Here is a 17,652-nt window from a genome sequence, read left to right on the forward strand (position 1 = left end):
GATCTAATCACTGACTACCTCTTGCATACAAATTATAAAACCACAGCTTATTTTCTAACACCTTGGACAAGTTACTTTTATCCCTTATTACACTTACTTTACTATTCAATCAGTTAATTTATAAAAAAGAAACCAGTTAAAAACAATCTGTGGGTTTTGATCCCATATATAATAGGTAAACCTTGCTTCCCATAGCTCAGCTGTCTCTGATCTAGGATGAGTGATGTGGGGATGGGAGGAGCATTGCTAGAGCTAAACATGCATTTGGGATGAATTCATAGATATTGTTTACCAACGGAAGTGATGTGTTTACTGTACAGTCAATACTACTTGATCTACTTTGAGGAAGCCAGCTGGTAGAGAAGGAGAGTAAATCATTCATTAAAATTGCAATAAGCATATTTTTTATTCCCATGGAATTGGGCTTGGGTGCTTTTGTTTGTTTGTTTTCTAACTGATGCACAAGGTTCTGGATACCTGTGCCTCTTTCTCTGTTGCTGAACTCTATTTAAATGCAAATTACCAACCAGGGAAATTATCTCATTACTGCTTAGGTATAAGTAGATGATCTGGAGCAGTCAGAATATATCTATTTCTGATTTAACACACAAGCTAACAAAGACCCACAACTCAAAAGTGAAGGCCTTATTCCCCCAAGGTATCACTTGCAGTAAAGTACTACATCCAAACAGAACCTCATACCAAATAGAAGGCACTGCATTAGATACACACCACCTACTTGCTGAACAGTTTTGACTGGAAAAATGTTTTGATAAATTTGTTTCCTTCACACTGGGGATGGCTGGAAGTTCTAGATCATTCTTCTGGTTTGTAGGAGACATAAGTCTACCATTTTCAGATCCTTTCAGCCTGCTGAATTTCCAAAAAGGAGAGGGCAGATGGCATTCTGCACTTCCCTAAGCTCTTCCCTTTAAACCATACTGCATTCTTGGGAATAGTTTAAAAAATAAATCAAATAATATAATGATCTTTCGTAGTGGCCAAAGAGCTGTGATATACTATTTGAATTCAGGACCTTCGGAGGAGTTATGAACTGAACTGGTGTGCTTCGGGCAGAGAGGGAAATAGCAATGCCTTTTAGGATCTCCACAACAGTCATGTGCAGACAATTATCTCAATTAATCCTTATTTCAGAAATGTTTTCATTTGAGACTTTTGATTCAAAATGAAAGAATTATTTCAGCAAATAAAGCCACAGTATTTTAAATCTAATTTGAACAGTGTAAGAATTCTTTCCAGTTGTCAGACTTCAAAGATTGCTCACACAAACTCTATGCTGTCTTCCCTTTACCCCATTGAAATCAAAAGGGAGACTAAATGTCCTCTATCCATTTGAGGCTGTGCTGTTACTGACACGGTCCAGACACGTCAAACAGGATAGAGCCCAGTGGCTGTTCAACAGGACAAAGTCAGCCTTTTCCCTAGCTTTGCACAAAAGTAAAATTTGTTCCCTGACTTCTTTGCTTGACCTGTGTGGTCAATACTTTTGTTCTCTAAGATCAGGATTTGAGCTCCATGAGCTGCTGTGAGTCATGGTAGATTCATGACACTAAATGGAGTGAAGCTCATTTAGAGGTCAGATTCCCTCTCACTGCACTGAATTTCATTAACCTCCCAGCTTTTGGCATGACTCTCAGTACTGCAGTGCTTCAGCCTGCTGAAGCATCAGCTTCCATACAGGTAGAGTAAGACACTTTAACAGGAGCAATCTTTTTCTTTGCTGAGGAAAAGAAACTTATGACAAAAGCCATCTTACCTTTGTTTTTTACCTGTTGTTAAGGAACTGTGTTAACAAATTACAATGCAAAAATTTTCCTGAACCAAGAGATAGGTTTCTTTATTTTGACACTGAAAAAGATCACTTACTTGATTTATTTTGCTTAGTGAAAATATTTGAGGAAAGGACCGAATAAAATGTCACGTTCTGAGAAGATCAAAACCAGCCAGGAAATCCAGTGTGACATCTTGCTGACAGTTTAGCCCACTGTACATATTTTCATTGAAAACAAAGACCCTAGTTGATGATTTAATTCTACTTAAAATATACTTGTGTGCTAAATTAATAGCGCAGCCTAAGATAAATAAGACACAAATAGAATTTCAAGGATAGCTCAACTTTTTTCTTTTTTTTTTTTTTTTGCATCATTTGGTATTTTTATGGACTTTTCCCTGCCATCTAATTAGTTCTGTTGCTTCCTCAGACAAACAATTCTTTCTCAGATAATTGCACATATGGATCCCAAGTGTTTGCTGACAACCATATGGCTGTAGATATGAAATGTAAATCTTTACTCAATTTTGCCTTAAAAATAAATCCAAAAATGTGCATATATTCAATCAAGAAACATGGAAGTAAAACCTGTTGATGATGCAGGGCTGGGCAGTGGTATGATGTTTTTGTTCAAACCATATTTTAAACTGCTTTTTACCTAAATCTGAAAGCACAGATAATGTGAATAAACAACAAACACTCTTTCCATAGCACACCCCACACAACCATTCCCATTGGGTAAAGGCTGTTCTCACACTCAAGCATGGACTCTTTTGCCAAAGAAATTATTTGGAAACCCTCTGGAGTCATTCTTTAAGGAAGGTAAATTTTCCTTAATGGTTGAGCAGCGAAGTTCTGGTGCTGGCTCTTCTGGACTGGTTCTTACTGCTGTTAGCCACTGCTTCTAAAGCTATGTTCCTCTCTAAGTGTTGGATACATGACCCTCATGGGATGTATAGTCACCACAGTACAATTCAAAGTATTTTACAGACCAATATAAAAGTCCCAATCAGAAAACTGAAAGAAGAATCTGAAGATGTTATTCCTGAACCCCTCTTCTGAGGGTATATGTAACATTATATGTAACACCCTCTACGTAGTTGCAGAGAGAAATGAGGTCATCCCTGAGCCTCCTCTTCTCCAGACTAAGAAGGTTAGGGCCAATGTATTGATTGGAGCTTTGAAAAAGTTCAGGCCTTTTCCAATCTGTTATTTTATTTTTTCCTGTGCGAGAATCAAAGTCAGCGTTGAGGCTTCAAACTTGATTTATAATATCTACTGTATTTAAAGTGGGGCATGATATTCCAGAAGAATCTGGGGAGACTGTGGTACCAAGGCACGCTTTATTCCACATACAGTAATAAATTTTTGTGGAGGAGGTCACAAGACATCTCAACTAGTTATAGAAATAAAAGGAAACGAGTGCTTCCATTCACACCATACAGCAGGTAGTTAGAAAAACATAACCCTACACAGTCTGCCTACAGCATCCAACTAAAGTTTAAACCCAGTTGAGACGGCAAAAGGGACCAAAGTGGCAATGAGGATTAGGGAGACTGCACAGATTGGCAAGGGTGGGAACTTCAGCTACCCCTTTCCTGGTGAGGCAAAACTCATGCAATGGCATGACTCATATTCTTCCTCCTTCTCTCTGAAATAAACTTTAAATAAGCTGAGAAACTACCTCTTTGATAACCTCTGAAAACTCATAAGAAGTGATTCATAAGTCAGCACAGAATCTGTTTCAAGATGAATCACAGAAAAACTGCTATTTGATGATCACAATACAATCCACTCTAAGCTTTCATTATAAGAGACAGAACAACTCAAAATTCCACCACAGGAATTTTAAAGTTTATCAACGAAGCTACGGAAAAATGGAAACAGTTAAGATACAAAAGAGCAGCTAAGAGAGCAGGGTGACAGCACACGGCAGAGGGGTTATTCAAAAATATCACATAAAGGGACCACATGACCGAAAAAGAAATATGACTCAGAAAGTCACAATAAGAAGACAGCCTGGTTAAACACCTGAGTAAGGACTGCTCTTAGAAGTGAAAGGTACTTCAAAATGTGGAAGACATGGACAGGTGGAGAAAATAGAAAAAGGAACGTATTCCATCAAGTTAGAAGTAAAAGCACATTAAAACTTTTTCCTTGTTGGCATCAAGTACAACTTGCTATAGGCATAAAGAGTAATAAAAACAACTTTTTCAAACATATTAGAAGCAAAGGCCTGTCAGAAAGTTTCTGAATCCAGCAGATCAGAAAGATTGAATCACTTTAGAAGATAAAGCTGTTTCAGGAAACTAACTAATTCTTTCCATTAGCACTCAGTAGAGGAGTCAGGCAGGTTCGCCCATAAGCCAGCCTTCCTGAGCAACCATCTCATGTCAAGGAGCTGAAGAAGTGGCTTCCTCCCAGCTCTGGAAAGCAAACAGCAATGCATAGTCAAGACCTGAATACTCATCCACAGGTGCTAAGCGAACTCACATATGAGATTCTGCTGAGCTACTGGGCTACATATCTTGTCACGTAGATCTCCAGCATTTGCAGAAAGGTGCGAGCAGCAAATGTCTCACAAATCTGTAGTGTTCAGAAGTGTTCTTGCAAACAAAAGATTGGGGAATTTAGTTTCTACTCTCGTATGCCAGTAAAATACGTAACAAATAACAAAATAATAAATACTGGAGCAAATGTCATTTAGTGAGGAAAAGATGTTAAGTTTCCTAACACAAAATGATGCCTAATAAATCATGTAAGGCCTTCCTCCTTTTTCCTTCTATCAATACATGCTTGGCATTTGTCAGATTCTTCTGTTAAAGGTGAGCAGGCAAACTGAAACACAGATTTTTGTAAAAGGCCTTTCTCTGATTTAATACGTTTGCAAGAAAATAAATCTGCCTCATCCACACTGAGGTACACTAAATACACCCAGGGAGGTGGTGAGGTCACCATCCCTGGAGGTGTTCAAGAAACATTTAGATGTTGTACTGAGGGACGTGGTTTAGTGGGAACTACTGGTGATAGGCAGACAGTTGGACTGGATGATCGTTTCCAGGCTTGGTGATTCTATGATTCTCTTCCCATCACTCCAGTGCCTGCACCGTTGCCTCCACTGGGCTCAGATTTTTTGCAAGAGGAGTATGTGTGTGCATATGCACATTTATATATAAAAGCTTTTCCAAGAGATCCCCAGCAGTAGCAAAACTATCATATTTCAATCAAATGTTACTGTCTTTTATATGCAAACAGCAATTTGTACAGCACAAAGCCAAAAACAGATACCACCATCCCTTTGGTAAAGCCCAAGCAAACAGAGCAGTACAAGACATCAGCCAAAAAAAAAAAAAAAAGGGAAATCATGGAATCACAGAATGGCCAGGGTTGGAAGGGACCTCAAGGATCATGAATCTCCAACCCCCCTGGCACATGCAGGGCCACCAACCTCCACATTCAATACTAGACCAGGCTGCCCAGGGCCCCATCCAATCTGACCTTGAACACTTCCAAGGACAGGGCATCCACAGCCTCCAGCACCTCACCACTGTCTCTAAAAATTTCCCCCTGACATCACAGGAGTTCTGTCTACAAAAGATCTAGACCCTAAACAAGGGCAGCATTTCTAATTCATAAGCATCCTCATTCACTGGACAGAGTACTCCAGATGTGGCTTCACCGGGACAGAGTAAAGAGGAAGGATAACCTCCTTTGCCCTGCTGGCCACATTCTTCTTGATGCACTCCAGGATACCACTGATCTTCTTGGCCATGAGGGAATGTTTTAATGGTCCTCAAGAACAATTTTCTTCCTACCCAGAGAGCTTTGTTGTACTAGAGCCAAAAGAAATCAGAAATGTTACCAAAGTCCCAAGTGCTTGGAGCCAGCTTATTCTACTCCCAGGTGTCTCAGAACCCCCGGCCCTGCTGGCTCCAAGCTACAGTGCCTATCCAAGGGACTGTTGCTCTTCAGAATTTCACAGGGCAGAAATATAGAGGAGGACAGAACTTCCCTGGAATATACCAGGAAGGTTCCCTAGCAATACTACAGACCCAGGGTCGGGGCAGAGACCCACTGGATTCTCCTCACTCCCTCCCAGCAGCTGGGATGCCTGGAGAAAGTATACACAATGATATTTCCCTGGGGTATCCTCCCAGCTCTGAACTTCCTCAGCCAGAGACTGTATCTACACATTTGTGCACAGGAGCCCTTTGTGGCTTTCTCCTCCATTGATTTGTTTAATCATGGTTTGAATCATTTTGTTTTCAAAACATCCTGTGGCAAGGCATGCCACCATTTAATTATGTTTCTATGGAAAAAGTAAATTTTTTTGTTTGTTTTCATCTTGCCAACCTATTGCTTCATTGTGTTCTTATAGTTCTCATGTCATGAGAAATACTGCCTATGCCTTCATTGTTTACCTTTTCCATACCTCCTCCGATAGTATAAACTGCCATGATCTGCCTTTCCAGGCTAAGAAAAACAGAAACTAGTCATGAGGTTATATGACACTTTCTCTTCTGTCCTCCTAGTATATATCTTAGTCATTTTTTGTCTTTTTTTTTTTTTTTTAATTGCTTTCAATCATTCTACTGTGAAAAACTACTGCTTTATCTTCATCTTCATCTCAGAAAGGAATTTTACATGTGGTGGGATTTTTGTTTATATAGTTCTGATTTGTGGTACTCTAACATAGAAGAGATTGGGGCTTATCCTCTTAATTACTAAAACCATATAAAAGCATGACAGATGTAAGGCATAGTTTCTTTGTGTAAAGGTTATGTGAACCTCTCCTCTTCACTGTGTATACATGATGACTCATTCTATTTTTTATTTTTTAATTGCTAGCAGTTTTCCCAGTAGAAATCCTTCCCTACACACCTAGAGCCTTCCAGATCCATTTAATATCTGGCATCCATTTGCTACCTGCTATTCCTTAGGCAGCAAGGCTAATTAAAGTCACATATTATGAACCACAGCCAACAGCTTTGTAATTTCACATTTGAATTCCTTTGTAACGTTTGGGTTATACCATTTCACATTGGCAAAAAGCACTGATTGTATTGATTTTGTTCCAAATTCTTCTGCTGATACCTCAATTGGAAATTGGTGCAAAACCTCTGTGAGTTCACATCAGACTGTGTCACAGCAATGCTGCGCACACCTAAGAAAGCACACAGACTGTCCTTAGAACAGGATTCCCAGAGAGAGCTCAGGGCCATCGTGACATATCACAAGATTAAAAGGTCTCATTAACCCTGCAAGTGTGCCTCTTTCCAAATTTGGCATTTAAAGATCTTTCCTTTCACACACACAAATGTTAATGCTGACACCATTTATAACTCAGCAGGGAAAATTTCCAAGCTGGGTGAAAGAAACCTTTTTCTTGCTTCTATGTGCTAGAAAAGTTTGAAGACTAAATGTAAGCAAGACCCTAGTATAATCATATTACTTGTGGCTAGGGAAAAGAGCAAAGAAGCACAAAGCATCTTTCCAAAGGCAAACAAGCAGTCAATCAGATTGTCCTTGGGTTTCTCCTTGGCTTGTTTTCAAAAGGCTGCAAAATTAAGTGGTGTGTTACCTAAAATAACATAGCAAATCTGAAGACCACATATTTCAGGTCTAAATAAGCTGCAGAGTTTTAGTTCATGGAGTGTCTGTTGTAGCCCCTGTTTTCACCATCCATAACCAAAGAAAGAAGTCCTCCAGTATAACATTATAGCTTACTGTTGTTACTGTTGTTTACCTGATGTTTTCCTTGTATCCCTTTTTCTGTATTGTGCTAGTTATCACACCTCCTGATCAGACGTGGTCCTTACCTCTGTCTTCCTCCCCACACACACATTTTTTGCCCATAGGAAAAACAGACTACAACAGCTAGCAGCACTTTCCAGCACTGCTGGCTCTGCCCAACCCTGCAGCCAGCAAAGAAAAGTCATCTTCTCACAAGACAACTACCAGGAAGGGCAGGAAGAATTAGTTCCCTGCACCAAATAATCCCTTTTTAATGTATCACACCTTAACAACCCCATGCAGATCTACACACACACACACACACATATATATATATATATACAAAAGTGTATCTTCACTTTCAGAAAACTGCTTGTGCAATTTCACTAAATCTAAAGTCTCAACCTGCAGCAAAATAACTTTCTGCTAAGCTGACATGACATTTGTTTCCCCACAGAGAAATGTAGGGAAAAGGAGGATTTCACATCCTCTGACTTATTTTGTCGGGTTGAATTTGATCATATCCACATCATCAATTCAGTCACCAAACACAGAGTGCTCCAGGGGAAAGGTAGCCTGACAGTTTTTTATAGGAGGAAAAAGCATTTTTTCATGTGAATATCTCTGAGTTGGAGGGCAGTACTTTTCATCCTATCGGGCGTGTACATATGCTCCAAGTATTTGCCATGTGTACCTTCTTCTAAGTCTTCTCTGCTGCTGAGAGTGCTCCTTTTCTCCTTCACAAGTTCATGCACACTCACTATCTTCCCTGGTGGGTCTCTAAAATCTAAAGCCCCAGATAATTTTCTTCATATGAGGGCTCAAAAACTCAGCTACATCTGCAGCAGCTCAACACTGACATCACACTCCCAGACAGATTCCATCTGCTCTACCAGAAGAGCTGTAACAGACTACATCAGGGAACACAGGACGCAACAAGCCAACCAGTCTGCACTCCTTGCACCCATGCACTCAGCCTCAAGAGCAGAAGGCTCGACTCTGTGAGCACTGCAACAACCTGGAGAGCTCCTCCCATACAGCTCTTCTGGGACCAGTTTGCACTGAGCTGGTGGTCCGGTCATTCTCTCAGCAACATACACCCACCTTACACACGCAGTGCTCTTCTCCATTGCTCCCATGGGAATACATTTCTATTTCAACCTGGAGACAGAAAAGGCATCATCCAGTTTCTTTCACTACTGGTAACATTCAGAGCTTTATACATGTTAAGTTGCCCAGTTCCTGTTGAATCCTATATGGGTAAGGCATTTAAATACCCCAATCCAGTCTTGACTGACTTAAGTAATCAATAGACATTCAACCAAGTCCCTAAATTATAAAACAATTGAAAACAAATAACAAAAACAAAACAAAAAGAATAGCCACACAACAAATCAGCAGAGACAATTAAAAAAAATAACAGGAACAAGGAATCTTGTATGCAGCATCCATGCCAACAAAACCAGACTGCAGTGTCTCTGCACCTGTTAACACTCTCAATGATAAAGCTACTGTTGTGGTTTTTGTGGTTATTTCGCCCTGAATTTCTGCTCAGTTAAGAAAAAATGTAGATTAGGCTGCAAGAACCTTTAAAATATGGCCATGAATTACAACTGAGAGACACCTTTGTCTCAGATTACTCAAGTCACACTGCACAAGTTAGTGGGATATAAATTCTATACACACATAGATGTCATAGAGTCTATTTCACAGCATCATGCTTTTATCTCACAGATCTGGGCTCACATCCACTGAGAGAAATTCCAAGAGCATGTGGGGCCTTTGCATCCACAGCCACGCAGTCAACAAGGCAGAGAGGTTCTTCTCACTGTGTGCCATCAGCATGACTGCTCTCCACAAGCACTGAGCATTTGAAGAGCCAGCTTTGCTGCTCATGCACAGTGACTCCATCCCGTAAGAACAGGAAAACTCAGTCTTCATTAAATGCCCATAACAACCAGTTCTGCTCTCATCAAGCCCAGAAGAGTGGATTCTTCATAACTGCTGCACATGAGCAGAGCAATTTCACAGGCACTGACTTTAGGACAGTTCAGTAGTAAACCAGTACCCCAAAGACCTATGGCATAACCTGAAGCCACCCTTAGTAAATACCACTGCGCAGCAACTCCTGGATTCTGCTTTGTGGTTACACTGTGCAATCAGATCTTCTGCTTGCATGGCACACGTTATATCCACTGAACAAGCAGCTGCTGGCGGTTTCCAAAGCCTGGAGAGGTCTCAGCTATCCCAGTTCCATCTCTTTGCTCACGTGAAAGCTCTCCCTAGAGGACCCCCAACCTCTGGCAGCACCCCATGGCTGGCAGTGATGTTGGCACACACCAGGCACCTGGCACACTAGCCCAAGGATTTCAGCCACCGAGTTCCACTCAGCTTGTTGGCACAGCACAAAGAGTAATGTGTCCTTCCATTTCAGCAGAACAGAAGGGTGCAAATTGCACCAGCAGAGAACAAATAATTTAAAGTGTAATAGCATAATGAGATTATCCAAGAAATGTTAGCTGCTTACAACATCATCAAGACAATATCTGGACCCATTGTTGTAAATATTTTAGTAAGCTTTTTTCTGTGTAAGTAGCTTTTTTTCCCCACAGATAGTGTAGATATGGAGATAAAATGGTTGTTACTTGATTTGATCAAATCTAGCACAGTATCTCCAAGAATACAAACAAAGAGAATAACAGCACAGAATAGCAATTGCCCAGAATAATCTGCCAGCATCCTGGTATTTCTCACTCAGCTTTCTTAGCCAGAGACCACAGTGCAATCAGAGATCAGTTTACATCTTCAAACCTTAACATGCCTGCTTACCACAGCTGGCACACCTGGATGCTGGCTTACACCTGCACGAAGCCACAGCTCTCCTGCCCTCAGGAACATGAAGGGAACACATTGGCACTGTACACACTCACATCGTTTTCATTTTACCTTCACAAGCGGCTCCAGTGCTATGGCAACACAGACAACAAATAAAAAGCAAGACAATGTGAACTTTAAACATAATTGCCATCTTTATGACTTTAATGAAAATTAGCTTTGGGAAAATTCTAGTGCATTTCCACATTTCGTTGACCATCTTTCACCAGTAATTCAATAGGTCCTGAGACTTGGTCTCTGCCTACGCACTGCTTTCCATGGACAGGTCCCCAGGTAATAATTATGCTTTGGCAGTGTGTCTTCATACATCTCCAGCAATATTAGAAAACCAGTGCCCAAAGCCAAACCACTGACGGTTGCTTTTTGCATTTTCTCCTTCCACTTCCAAGTGGCTGCTGCTACCCTGAGACAGCCAGCAATACAAAAGCCTGGGAAGCAAAGCAACAGGAAAGGCCCATTAATATACCCTGTAGCCTTCAAAAAAAATAGATCATGGAAAATAAACCTACACATTCTTTCCGCCTTCAGTTTGCTATGGCTTGGCGCCTCTGCTGACTGTGCTCAGGAAGGCTTACTTCCAGCCCTTCACCAAAGCACTGTATACTAGAGATCCCAAAAACTGTACTGTGCCACAGAACAGCCATTCTCACAGACATTAACATCCCATATGAAATAGCAGAAATTAGTGTTGTACTTAACTTACCTCCTTGGTTCTTAGATCACCTTGGAGGTTTGATGCTCCCTTTCTTGCTGTTAAGCAGAGGTTTTGTTCCTGAACCATATGATTACACATACATATGAACGCTTGCACAAACATGCACATGCAGACAAATTTACTGAAGAATCTGAAAGACTGTAACAGCTTTCACTAAACTTTCTTCTTAGAACATTTAATGTCCATTTAAAGACTACTGAATTATTTATGTGCAAAGCTTCTATATATGTGATGATAGAAGGGATGGTCAGTTAAAGGGAATTCCTGGCAGTGTGCTTGCACACCTTCCTGGCTTTCCAGAAAGGAAACAAACAAAAAATTTAGAATATTTAAGATTTATTGTGGATTTCTGGAAGTTGCACTCAGCCCAGTGGTCGTGGCAGGCGGGTTATTGTGCATGTCATGGTATTTGCAATCTGCCTGCTGCTCCCTCTTGCTTCATGCTTCACTGTTCATTTGAAGCAAGCCTCAAAGCTCTTAGTGCACCATCATGGGACATTTTGGCTAAATCAAGGACTGAAACATTAACCTTCAAAGCTCAAAAGGATTTCTTCCTGCTAAAACACCAGGCTCCCAAGCAAATGTGTCCCATATGCACACATCCTCTGTGAACTGGGCACAGCTGGGGATACACTGGACACAACGCGCCCACACAGTGATCTGTAGGTCACCCAGCAGCCATGTGGGATGCACAACAGAATACCATGTTTGAATGTGATGAGTCATGCACTGTTTTCAAGTTACGGGTTTGCAGTACGTATTGCCTTGCAAAGAATACGTTGCTGTGTTAAAGACCAGAAACTTCTCAGCCACCCCAGAGAAATCAGCAACAAAACTCAAGTTCTGTGATCTCCTTAGGCTCTCTAGTTTAACCCTCCCTAAGCAGCTCATGAGCTGGAAGGCTCATATCCCTGATACATTGCAAGCATCTACAGACAAACGTCCCTAAAGCACAACAGACCTGGGAACCCACAAAGCCCTTGTTAAACAGAGATGTTTTTATTGAGGATTCCATACTACACATCACCACATTTATTAACTCCTTGATCAGAAGAGCCTGACTGCTTTCTTACTGCAACAGGGTATTCCAGTCCACACAGAGGCAGAAAATTTGCAAGCATGGGGTACAAAAAAGAACCTAAACACTCCTTCCAGTCATGGAAGCTGAAAATGTTGAAAAGGTTTAAAATTGTCCTTCAATTAATAACCCACCTACAAGTGACTTTTCCAGTGGGGTTTGTCATTTTAATCAGGCAGGAACATTAGGTACAAAGTACTGATGTGTACTTAATGTTCACTAACACATTTAGTGAACATTCACACTTCTGCAGAGCCATGGGATCAGTGCCCCAGCAGCTCAAGCAGCAAATTCCCTGCTTTTGTTCACTAAATAGATAAGAATGTCTTCAATACAGGCTGTGGCTTTTCTCTTGCCTGTGTTTGTTCACAGGGAAACCCTCGAAATAACTATCCTGCTTCCCACATCCTCTCTGTCAACCAGCAAGCAAAGTAAGCCACACATTCATTTACAGATGTAAAGCCATTATGTTACATGTTTCCCTTCCAACATCAGTACCTCCTCACATGCACAGGAATGAGATTCCAAGGCCGGGTATCAACCTGTCACATACCTGAGGTAGCAAATAGTATCAATTACCACGTGAAATTCAGGAAGCAACCATGTGCATGCAGAGAATGATTAGACACCTGTTACTTCCACCAAGTTTAAAATGCTGTAATAGTTCCCTCTAAGACATTCATATGCAAAGTATCCAAACAGAAGAGTTCTGGGACATTTTAGAAGCTTAATGAAGTGTTTCACTTTACCATGGTGTCTCGTACTGACCTGTTACTGTACGCAGTAGGAATAAAATGGTTTTAATCTTGACATGTAGACATGACATCTGTTCCTTCTTACTTGAGCAGGACAGAGCAGAGGGCTGCTTGTTTAAACCAGAGCCCCCACTTGGCTCTGGTTCCACTGCCCAGTAAAAACAGGTCTATAAGGGAAGTGAGCAAAATGGCAGAGGTCATGGTGTGCGATGCCTCTCTTCCAAACCAGTCCAAAAATCTAAGTTTGATGGCTGATGTTTCATAGGATTTTCCCTGACATTCTGTCCACTGCAGCTTCCCCAGTACAAGCAGCTACCAAGAAAAAGACAAAAACATTCTCATCAAAACTCCTAGACTCATTTCTAGTTAAGGGTGCCGTAAAAGAACATGTTTATAAATCAGATGGAAAAAGCCAAAGAACAGTTTAAAGAGAGATGGGTTTCTTCTTAGAAAAATAAATGTCAGTCCAGCTCCACCTTCTTTTCTATATACAGGACAGACTGAAAAGACTAGAGAAGGTCACACAGGACGTTTAATTTCCTCATTAGATCAAAGAAGCAAGGAACGTAGGCTGATTTTATTCAAGTCCTGAAGGAATCCATATCTCATATCAGATGAGATATGCCTAGCTGCCAATGTTCAGAGTAGCCAAATCTCAGAGCATCTTGATATTAGTGTGCAATTTTATCAAAATAACAGTCACTGGAATAGGAATTGAAATTCAGTATATTCTTGCTTATGAGTACTTGCTAAGCACTGAGCTAGAGAGTATTTCTCAGTTTTTATTCTCTGGCTCAGGAGAAACATAATTTGTACTGTAAGGACATAGGTCCAGAGGGAGAAATTGTGAGTGCAATGCCCTTTCTTCCTAAGACAATCCAGGACACTGGTAATTCAGTGTGATTGGGTTATCCAGCTCCACCCAACTAAAGGCTGGAACTGACTCAGGGATTCCCAGTTTCAGTCTCTGACTGAAGTAAAAGGGAACAGAGTCTGTCAAGACAAAAATGAATCCCAAGAGCAACTAGTTACAGAAATTGACCTGAATTCATAAATAGTTTCAGGATGACCTAAATACCATTTTCCAACCGTATTAATCACAAGGTTTGTTATTTTTGGTGTTCTTTTCCCCTTGATTTTGAAGGCCAGTTGGGTCATTTGGGGCACTTCACTGTGCACGTTAAATACCAGCAAACATAAGAAGAAAGAGTTCTATTTTTATACAGCCTGGACAGAAAGGAAGTCACTTTGGAATTCATTAGTGCATACTTGTAAGGCTGTACTTTGTTTTTCTAGAGTGACCATCATTGCAAAAATTATCACTGTAAGTAACACAGCAGACTAAATGACCTCAGTCATCCTCAAGAATGACATTCTCTTAAATTAAAGGTCGCAAAATGCCTGACAGAGTTGCCCTTTTTGTAAGTCACTGGAAATATCAAAACTCCTGAGAATAGAGGATGACCTGGTATCATCTTCAGACACAAAGCAAAATGAAAGGATGCCTAATTAGAGGATCAGAAATATCAGACAAGACAGAGTTGAAGCAGACATCAGTCTGTGGGAAAGAACAGTTGTCAGTTGGCACGTGCTGGAGGTTGTGGCTGTGATCAGCACCACAAACCAGCTGCATCCCTGGTGCATGAACATGGACACAACCACCAGACAGTACAACCTGGGTAACACTGTGCTAGGCTTCTCCACTTTGTTCTTTATCCTACAAAAGAAGCTTTGTAAAGTACAAGATATAGCAATGACAAAATACACACTGTATAAACTCAGCACATCTTTCGCTGGTCTTTTCAGAGCTGGAAGGCAAATACTAGCAGTTAAATAGGGCTTGACAAGCCTAGCAACTGGAGACGTTACTCAAACTGGGGATATGTAATTAAGCAATAAAGTGTACCATGCTTTGATTGCTAAGGAGTAATAACATGCCTCAGGGGGTGTTAAAAAGCATAAAGCTGTGAGCAATGGCATCTGAGAGTTGCAGTTATGAAGAAAATCACAAGTTTATTACTCATGCTGTGGGCTCAGAGGCTGAAGGCCTGCCCAATGAGTGCCCTCTACCCTAGCCCAGACCTTCCCACCACATCCTCATCTCCAAATTGGAGGGAAGTGGATTTGATGGGTGGACGACCCGATGGATAAGCAATTGGTTGAAAGGCCGCAGACAGAGGGTGGTGGTCAATGGCTCTATGTCCAGGTGGAGGCCGGTAACAAGTGGTGTCCCCCAAGGGTCTGTCTTGGGACCGGTGCTCTTTAACATCTTTATTAATGACATCGATGAGGGAATTGAGTGCACCCTCAGCAAGTTTGCTGACGACACCAAGCTGAGTGGTGCGGTTGATACGGTGGAAGGAAGGGATGCCATTCAGAGGGACCTCGACAGGCTGGAGGGCTGGGCTCGGGTGAACCTGATGAGGTTCAACACGGCAAAGTGCAAGGTTTTGCATTTGGGCCGGAAGAACCCCAGGCACCTGTACAGGCTGGGAGGAGTGGTCCTTGAGAGCAGCTCGGCAGAGAAGGACCTGGGGGTCCTGATGGACGAGAGACTGAATATGAGCCAGCAGTGCGCTCTGGCAGCTCAAAAGGCAAATGGGATCCTGGGCTCCATCAGGAGAGGGGTGGCCAGCAGGGACAGGGAGGTGATTGTCCCTCTCTACACGGCTCTTGTGAGGCCCCATCTGGAGTACTGTGTCCAGGTGTGGAGCCCTCAGTACAAGAAAGACATAGAGATTTTGGAAAGGGTCCAGAGGAGGGCGACCAAGATGATCAAGGGGCTGGAGCACCTCCCCTATGAGGACAGGCTGAGGGAGTTGGGCTTGTTCAGCCTGGAGAAGAGAAGGCTGCGGGGTGACCTCATTGCAGCCTATCAATACCTGAAGGGAACCTACACCCAGGAGGGGAGTAAACTCTTCAAAAAGGCTGACAACAGCAGGACTAGGGGAAATGGTTTTAAGTTGAAGAAGGGAAGATTTAGGTTAGATGTTAGGGGGAAGTTCTTTACTAGGAGAGTGGTTAGGCCCTGGAACGGGCTGCCCAGGGAGGTTGTGGATGCCCCGTCCTTGGACGTGTTTAAGGCCAGGTTGGACGGGGTTCTGGGCAACCTGATCTGAATATGTATGTTGGTGGCCCTGCTAGGCAGGGGGGTTGGAACTACATGATCCTTGGGGTCCCTTCCAACCCGGGTGATTCTGTGATTCTGTGATCTGTGATTCTGTGATTCCTCTCAGCTCACGAGGAGACCACCACCACCACTTATGGCCATTCCAGATGTGAAAGGCCTGGGTGCAGCCCTTGGGCTGCCCTGCACCCACATTCTACAATGAAACTTCTCTCAGAGCCCCCATCAGTACAGTGAGCCTTTGGTTGCAGGCTCCAGTTCTTACTTTATGTTTTTTTTTATCACCTTGCAGTTTATTCTGAAGTCTATTGGCATAACTAAGAGAGAATTTTACAACTTCCAGTTGCTTCATACTTGCTAACAAAGCACCCAAGGGTACTGCAAGGAAAATAAGGTGTGTAGGCATCCGCAAGTCCAGGATGTCTGCCCTATTTCTGCAGTGGTCAGATCAACTAGCCAACAGATCCATCCTCACTGGGTTGGGAGCCACACTGAGGTGCCCGAGAGCTCTCTGACTGCCCCATGTGGGGAAGGGATACGGTGTTGGTGTGGCACTGTTGTGATTGTACCCAACTATGGGGACACATGTGACTGAAGGCAAAGAAAAGCCTTTGAGAGAGAAAATACAAGTATCTAGGGATCACACCATGCTGCTGGGTAGATGTAGTACTTTGCAACATGGTTTAATGGGCAATACAGGTGATAGGTAGATGGTTGGACTAGGTGATCTTAAAAGTCTTAACTGTTCTGTAATTCTAAGGGCTGTGTGTGCAAAGATGACCCGCCCTAATGAGACTTCAGAGCTTCTATTTCAAGCTCTCAGCCAAGCAAAACGCTTCCTAAACAAGCAAGCTGTGCCATTACAGCTCAGCATTCATGTTTCAACTTGTTTCACTGTACTTTGACATGCAGGTCCACTGACAGCATGGGGTAAAAGTGAACTTCAGGCAATCTTCAAAGTCATGGGAGCAGCGACAGCAACTGAACTTGCAAAATAATCCAGTTCCTGTGTAACTAACCTCACAGCACTGAGGGTATACATGAACTCATTATTTCTACACAAAAAATATCACCAGTGGCAAATCTTGTGGAAAGATTGGGAGAAGAGGGAAAAAAGGCCAATAAATAGCTGACGTTGGAGCACAGTGTTGTTTTCACTGTCGTGCTGGCTGCTTGAAACCCAGTCTTTCCCTAAGGCTTTATTGCACAGTCATTTTTATGGACCAGGGTTTAAATGGAACAGTTTGGCCTTCCAATGTAACAATAGCTTACGTGCAAGGCTCCTTAAAACCACGGGTCCCAGGAGGAGAACATGAGGATGTCTACACGAATGCGTTGGCCCTGGCCCGAAACAGCGGAGCAGATTTGTGTAAGACCAAAGAGAGGAGTTAATCATTTTCCAGGCAGTGTTTCAAATTGGATCACTAGGGATATCTGCGAGGATTCCAAAAGAAATGCTCCTGACTGCCATTAATGTACTGCCAGTGACACATGACACACACACACAGACCAGCAGCTAGCTTGGAAAAAAATCAGTTTGTGTGCAAAGGTGCACTT

Source organism: Lagopus muta, chromosome 9 (genome assembly GCF_023343835.1).
Source record: "Lagopus muta isolate bLagMut1 chromosome 9, bLagMut1 primary, whole genome shotgun sequence".
Taxonomy (NCBI): Eukaryota; Metazoa; Chordata; class Aves; order Galliformes; family Phasianidae; genus Lagopus; species Lagopus muta.